General features: G+C 44.4%; 1 pseudogene; it reads right to left on the bottom strand.

Annotated features, from left to right (window-relative positions):
- Positions 1–3863: 3863 nt before the first annotated feature.
- On the bottom strand, positions 3864–5109 carry LOC105302337 (annotated as a pseudogene).
- Positions 5110–7400: the final 2291 nt, after the last annotated feature.

Genomic DNA, 7400 nt, shown 5'->3' with positions numbered 1-7400 from the left:
ATTCTTCTGCTCGTTTCGAGGACCCGTCCCCGTCCCCGTCCCCGTCAAGGACGCACTGCCGAAGTCTCCCCTTCCTTCCCTACACCATCGCTCTATCTTCTTATTGGCTCCTAAGCTCACAAACATTTTAAAATTTCTCCCATTAAAAAAACAATCTTCCGTTGATCCCATTTTCTCCCCAAGCTTCCTCCCATTTCTTTGTCCCTCGGATACTGTGTCCAATAACCTAGAAATGTGGGGTATTTCTTTCTCCAGTGTGTGAGTCCTTGAGTAAGTAACCACAGTCCTTTTGGGGAAGGACTTGGGGACTCATCGAGTTATACTCTTGCCTTCACGTCACAGGGTCCCTCTTTGTGGTTTTCTGCCTGATGGGTTCTGGGTCTGAGAACTGGCCCAGGTGCAGGAACTGGGCGAGGATTATGACTCCTTGTTGGAGCGGCTGCCCTCCACCTCCTGCTCAGCCATCTTTGAATTCTTTCGGTTGTATAGACTGAGCGATGCTCCTTTTGGGTGCCCGTCTATCTGGCCCTGGGGAATGCCAGTTCTAACAACCTTTCCATAGCTCTTTGTAGGCCTGGCCTCCAAAGCTGACCCTCTGGGCTGACTGCTCACTACAGTAATTGGATGGACTCTGAGGGCTAAATGCGGCCAGCCGGCCTCTGTTATTTTGGGATTCTGTTATCCCATTGCTAAAAAAAAAAAAGCCCGTTTCTTCTACTGACAACTCTGGCCTTTGGGGAGGGCCACCACTGAAATTTTTTTTAACAATGCAGCTGCCCCTCTTGCTGGTGCATTTATTTAGATTGAACAAAGGCAGTGTCCCCTGGGCCTTCCTGTGGGCCCAGGACTAAATCTCTTCAGAGCCTCTCAGTTCTTTCTTCTGCCACCGACCATGGGAAGTCTGACACTTCTACTTCTCCTGTATCTTCAAGTTTCCAAAGGTCAACCTAGCAGTTTTCAAATTGTTGTTTTTAGGGCAGTTTTAGGTTTATGAAAAAATGGAACAGAAAGTACAGAGCTCTCATTTGCTTCCTCCCCTCCTTCCCCATGCTCTCCCCATTATTAATGTCTTGCATCAGTATGGCACATGTCTTACAATTAATCGATGAGCTAATATCGATATATTATTTATGGACTAAAGGGCGTAGTTCACATCTGTGTTCTTATCTTGAGCAGGTCATTTACAGGCTACTCCGCTTCCCGTGTATCAGGGGCTCAGCCACAGGTTGGGCAGTTTGGACACATTTGGGGCTCCTCTCTCTAACTCCTTTGTCTCTGGGTTTCCTCCTCATTCTTCAGCGATTGCGTTTTTTCAGGCTACAGCATTTTTATCCGAGTTTTTGCTGCCTGATAAGGTGCTAACTTTAGCTTTAAAGCCATTTTAAAGTTATCAAGACTGGAATCTCGTCCTCTGCTAGTCCCTTCTTCCAGGTTGCAAGCTCTTTCTGTGCTCTCTAGTGTCGTCTGTTCATTTTTGGGGGAGCACATTGTTCAGAGTTCGTTTCTCTTGGATAGAGTGGATTTGCTAAGCCAATTAGTACAATTGTGCTTAACTTTTTAAGAAACTGCCAAACTGATTTTGAAAGTTGCTGTGCTTTTGACATTACATTTTGGAACTATTTGGCCATTATTCTTCAATTATTTTCTGCTTCTTTTTCTCCAGTCTCTCTGGGTCTCTCATTACATGTGGATTGTCACGCTTGATGATTTCTCATGGGTCTCTAAGGCTTTGTTCATTTTTATTTAATCTTTTTTCTCTCTATTCTTCAGATTGGAAATTCCTGTCAACCTATCTTCAAGGTCACAGAATCTTTCTTCTGCCCTCTCAAATCTGTTGTCAAGTCTTTCTGGCGAAAGCTGCATTTTAATTATTGGACTTTTCACCTCCAGAGTTTCTGTTTTGCTTTTTATTTATAATTTCTATCTCCGTATTGAAAAATCTCTATTTGTTCATTCATCGTTGTCATAATTCCCTTTAAAATTTTTATGCGTGAGTTTATTTTCTTGAATGTATTTATAATAATTACTTTGAAGTCTTTGTCAGCTAAATCCAACATCCGGTGACACTTGGTGACTAATTTTATTGACTAATTTTTTTCTACAGTAGAGTTCATTGTTTTATTTCCAGGCCTTATAATTTTTTTGTTGAAAACTTATATTGTATATTTTATCCACCTTGGATTCTTATTTTTTACTTTAAATGTTTAAATGGTCCTTTTCCTCCATGGTTCCTTTGCTCAGTGACTTATTTGGGCTAACTCTGTGAAATCTGCTTCTTTCCCCCATAGTATCCATCTGCTGCTGAATAAACTTTAAAACATTTTTGTTCTAAAACCTAATTTCCTAGAGTTCTCCTCTCTCTGCATCAATCAGTGAGGCTGTACAAATAAATCCTGAGCTATGCTCATGATAAAGTGGATCTTGTCTAAGCAGAAGGAGTCTGTCTCTGAAAATCTCCATGTTGAAATTCGGAGCTTAGGGAAATAAAGTGTTAGAGGAAGCCCAAGTAGGAAATGGACCAAAAAAGCTCACCGAAAAATATTTATTGAAGTATAATGTACATTCAGAGAAGAGCACTTAACTCGAGTGCTCGGTTCAATGAATTTTCATAAACAGAGCACGTCCGTGAACCAGAACTCAGATTAAGACGCAGAACCTCGCCCGAATCCCAGGCGGTCCCCGGGGCCCGCTTCCAGACACTTGTATCTGCCAGGGTGACCACTCCCCTGACTTCTGACGCTGGAGATTAATTTTGCTTGTTTTTGAACTTTGTGTCAATAGACTCCTACAGTAGCAGGTCCTCTTTGCTGTCTGGATCTTCTCAACGTTGGGCTTGTGTGACTCATTATATTATTGCGTGTTGTGGATGGTTCATTCTTCTTGCTGTATGGAGTTTCGTTGCTTGAATCTTATGGTCTGTAAAGTACTCGATTTCCTAAGCACTCCCAGGTTTTAAAACAGCAGAGTGTACAAAATCTGCTCCTTAGACCCAAATGCTGCGCAGATTTTGATAACTGGCAGAGAATAAAATAACTATATCATACTGGGGTCTGAACATCGTGTAAACTTAATAGACTGCGTTCTATGCTCACTGCAGTCCATAAGTTGTCTGTAGCATTGATTAAAAATATCATCATATCATTTTATGTCCTCCTTTCTTGCGTTTGCATGGTACCATTTACATTTGGCATATTAATTTAATTCACTTGGCAAGTTTATACGAATCATAACTGAACCTTTTTTTTGGGGGACCGGCAGAAGAAAGAGAACCATAAACTACTGCTTGAGAAATTACATTTTAGAAAATGACTTTTTCTTGGAAGAAAAGCAAAATGAATGACTTATGTGACCTTATAGGAATAATGCACAGAAGACAATAAGGCTTTCTTTTTTAAAAATTTATACATATATCTTTATTTTAACATTTAAAAGAAGCACATACTCAATCTGACAGCTTGGCCAGGCTTGGCCACCCCGTAAGTTACGCACGTGCTCTGATATTTGGAAGGTTTCTGCACTGCTTTTGCACTGATCAGGTCAGAGCAAATGGGCGACTCCGCCCACAGCTGGCTTTGAGTTCACCTTCCGCCAGGACGCCTTACCCCAAACAGGCTGCAGGGCGGCTGCACTCGAACCCGGCTTCTGGGTTATAAAACCAGCGAAGTTAGTATGATTCTCGATTCTCGTGGCTATTTTCACTTCAGAGTGTCATGTTTTTGAAGTGAAATTTTCTGAATGGGGAGGTAGCATCTGCTCAGTTAAAAAAAAAAAGAAAAATTAAAAAAAATTCTGTGATACTCTAGATTGCAGGCAGCTGTTGGCAGTAAAATCATCTCAGAAGCCCATCAACCCTGGCAATTGTCTTAAAATCGCTTGCTAGTTGATTCTTTATTTTGTTGGCTACTGGCTGGCTTTGAGGCTTTGCTGTCATCAATGTGTCCAGACACTTCTTTTGGGATGGGCCTTTGGCTGGGTTATGCTTCAACAGTCTTGACATGAGGCCCCTGGCTTCCTCTGGTACAGAGTTGGGGAATATGAATTCAACTTGCGATACACTTGTGTAGGTTTCATGGTCCGTGCCTGCCCCCAAAGGAGGCTTCTCAACTAAAAATTCATAGCAAAGAACGTCAAGGCTCCTAAGATCAACTTCAGCATGTATCCAGCCTTCACTCGCCTCAGGGACAAGTAGTCCAGGGCGTCATAGAGAGTGCTTTTCCAGGAGGATGGGGCGTGTATGGACCACCCCAAATCTGCAAACTTCAGCTCTCCCGCTGACTTCAGAAGCAGATTCTCTGGCTTAATGTCTCTACGAATAGCTGTCTTTGAATGACCATAAGACAGGGTCCTGGCCAATTCTGTGATCTAAGTGGCAGTTCTCTGCTCGTCAAACCTGGAGTTCTTTATAGATAGCTCCAAGAGGTGCATACTCTAGAATTAGGTCATCTCTGGTGGCATCAGGAAGTAACCAAACTGTCGGAGAATACATGGATGCCTGAGGAGGGACTGTGTTTCTACTTTTCTTCTCAGCTGATGCTTAAGTCCTGCTTTCTCTCATTGAGTTTTAAACGATACATTCAGAACCAGGATCAACTTGCTTTGTTTTTCTCTCACCAAATAAATTATACCAAACTTTCCTTTACCCAACGGAGACCAATTTAAACATCTTCCAAAGCCCATTGCCTTTTTTTTTTTTTTAATTCTTCATTTATTTGTTTTGATGCCAGTTGCTTTTTAGAATTATTTCTGGGGGCTGGTGGCTGGAGCTGCTCATTCTTTTGGGAATTATTTAGTCGCCTGCAGTCAGGATGAGGGACACTGGTTGCCTGCAATTGCTTCTGCTTCAGATTCTGAAATGGTTTATGGCAGGAGACAAGGCTTTTGTGCTTGCGAAGGAACTCGCTGGGAAGAATATGAAGGACACAAGACCTGCTGAACCCGGCCGCTCTTTGCAGATAACGGATGCTGAGAAGGACATTGCTGAGTCACCGAAATGCATTTTGAACCATCACCGGGTGGAACTGTCATCTTAACAGGCCCTGAAATGCAGTTTTCTTTAGATTTCTCCATGATGCCTATTCTCTCCCGCTTCCGACCCAAGGCCACCAAGTCCTCCCGAGAGCCGACAATAAGGCATTCTTAAGCCTGAAATACTTTTGCAGGTTGCAAGCCTAGAGTAAATTGTGGCTATTTAAGGAGGATAGAAATGGATTTTTAAAACGTGGAGAGGCAAATTGTTAGACATTATAGTAAATATTAATACCAAGCCGAGAATTTAAAATGCTTTCTTTTATAATGTAGCAGCAACTTGTTATAACAGGCGTGGTCACAAGCTTTCAAAGGGTGTCATGGAAAAACACTCCTGGTGGCCAGATATAAAACAGAGACACTTCTCCTCCTCTTGTAATGGCTACTTAAGTATTTTAGGAATTGACGTGCTTCAATAATCCATAATTGATTAAATAGAAAAATTGCAGTTATTTATAAGTTTCAAACTTTATTATCAGAGACAAAATACTCTGGGGTCGTGAAAGAGAAACCGGTTCGGAAGATAACTGCAAGATAAATTGTTAATCCGATTTGGGGAAAGTTGGCAATTTTAGTTGATCCTAAGGGAAGGACAGGGCTGGCAGCTGTCCGCTGGCCATTACTGGTCCCCACTGGATGTGGCCACAGGGTCCACACAGGACTGGGGATCACCTTATCTCTGAGCTCCCCAAAGTCTTAATCAAAACATCCCTTTTGCCTTTTGCTTACAACACTACTTTCTGCAGGAGGCCTGGGGCTGGGCTGGGCTCCCATTCTCCCACACTCTGTTTCCCTGGCTCCCTCCAACCCTTTTCTCCAGGTCCTCAGCCCCATCTCCCCCTCCTCCCTTAACCTCAAGGCCACCCCCGCCCCAATCCGCTTATGAAAACAGACGCCTGGCATGGGGTGGAAGAAACCCCCAGCTCCACACCTCATCTGCACTTGATCTCCACTTAGACTCCCAGCTCCACTTAAGGAAAATGTTTAAGGCAGTTCCTGGAGCAGAACAGGTGCTCAGTAGAGAAATGGCGGCACCCAGGACAGGACCGATGCTTGGGTTCCATGCCAACGCATCCAGGCCCTGCAACATCCTCATCTGTGTCTACAGGGCATAAGGGAGTGATGGCCTCAGTGACAGTGGATGATCTGCACGGCAGTCTAGCTGGTAGGTTATGTCCGTGACACTGCAGGGGTGGAATGTGGAGCTAAGGGCCCCGGACCCTTTTGAGGTCTGGGTGGCCCGGGGGTGGGGTGCATCTTGTCTGTCGTCAGGGCGCCTGGGCTTCCAGACCACGGCACTCCTGACGCCATTTCCCAGAGCAGAACTGAACGGATGGGCTCAACGGACAGACTCTCAGCCGCTCCATCTGCAAATTTTCTCTTACCATGCTTTCCTTTCCTTTTCCGTTTGCCTTTCTTCTCGTCCTGTCTGCGGTGTCTCTGATCTTCCTGGAAAAAGGCTGGTCTTTCCCAGACACCTGGCCGGCTAGAACCTGGCTTTCCGTAAGAACTGGACATAGTCTTCGGAGCCTCAGTTTTTCTCAGCCGATTCTATTTTTCGATGCTGAAGACCTGCTTCTTCCGGATGAAAGTGACTTTCAGGGCAGAGGTGGGAAGTGGGGGTGTGTTATGGGTTGAGTTGTGTCACTCCGAATTCATACGTTGAAGTCCTGACCCCTAGTGTCTCAGAATGTGGCTGTTTTTGGTTCCTGATCTAATATGACTGGTGTCCTTACGAAAAGGGGAAGTTTGGAGACTGACTTGCAGACGGGAAGAATGGCATGCGAACACGAAGACAGCCATCTGCAAGCCGAGGAGAGGGGCCTGGGACGGATCTTTTCCTCACAGCCGTCAGAGGGAACCAGCTCTGCCAGCACCTTGACTTCAGACCTCGGGCCTCCAAGGCTGTGAGACAACACGTTTCTGTTGTTTAAGCCCCTCAGTCTAGGGTACTTGGTGATGGCAGCCTGAGGACATTAAAATAGGGTGACAGACAGATTCAGAGCTATTTAAGAAACGTCATGGTTCAAAGAAAGTATGATGACAAGAAAGAGGGATGTATATGTGTGTATGTACATGTGCCTACATATGTGTATATGCATACATGCACCCAGTAGTGTAGTCTCATTTTATTTACGTATGAGGAATGGGGAATCCTTTTAAATAGGCAAGGTGCACGCCCCTCGGTTAGTGTATTTAGATGGAGCTACGCTGCCAGCCTCTGTCCCCCAGGGAGGGTGGCTTCTACAGCAACATTATGAACAGCCGTTTCAGAATTTCACCTCGGGTAGGTACCCCGAGGACTGAATGGCGTATTTAGAAATGATTTTGTTACTTTTGGTTTAGAACATCCTGTTGGCCAGACATTACTACGT

Source organism: Pteropus vampyrus, unplaced genomic scaffold (genome assembly GCF_000151845.1).
Source record: "Pteropus vampyrus isolate Shadow unplaced genomic scaffold, Pvam_2.0 Scaffold270, whole genome shotgun sequence".
NCBI classification, from domain to species: domain Eukaryota; kingdom Metazoa; phylum Chordata; class Mammalia; order Chiroptera; family Pteropodidae; genus Pteropus; species Pteropus vampyrus.
This window is presented reverse-complemented; position numbering and strand designations above follow the sequence as displayed.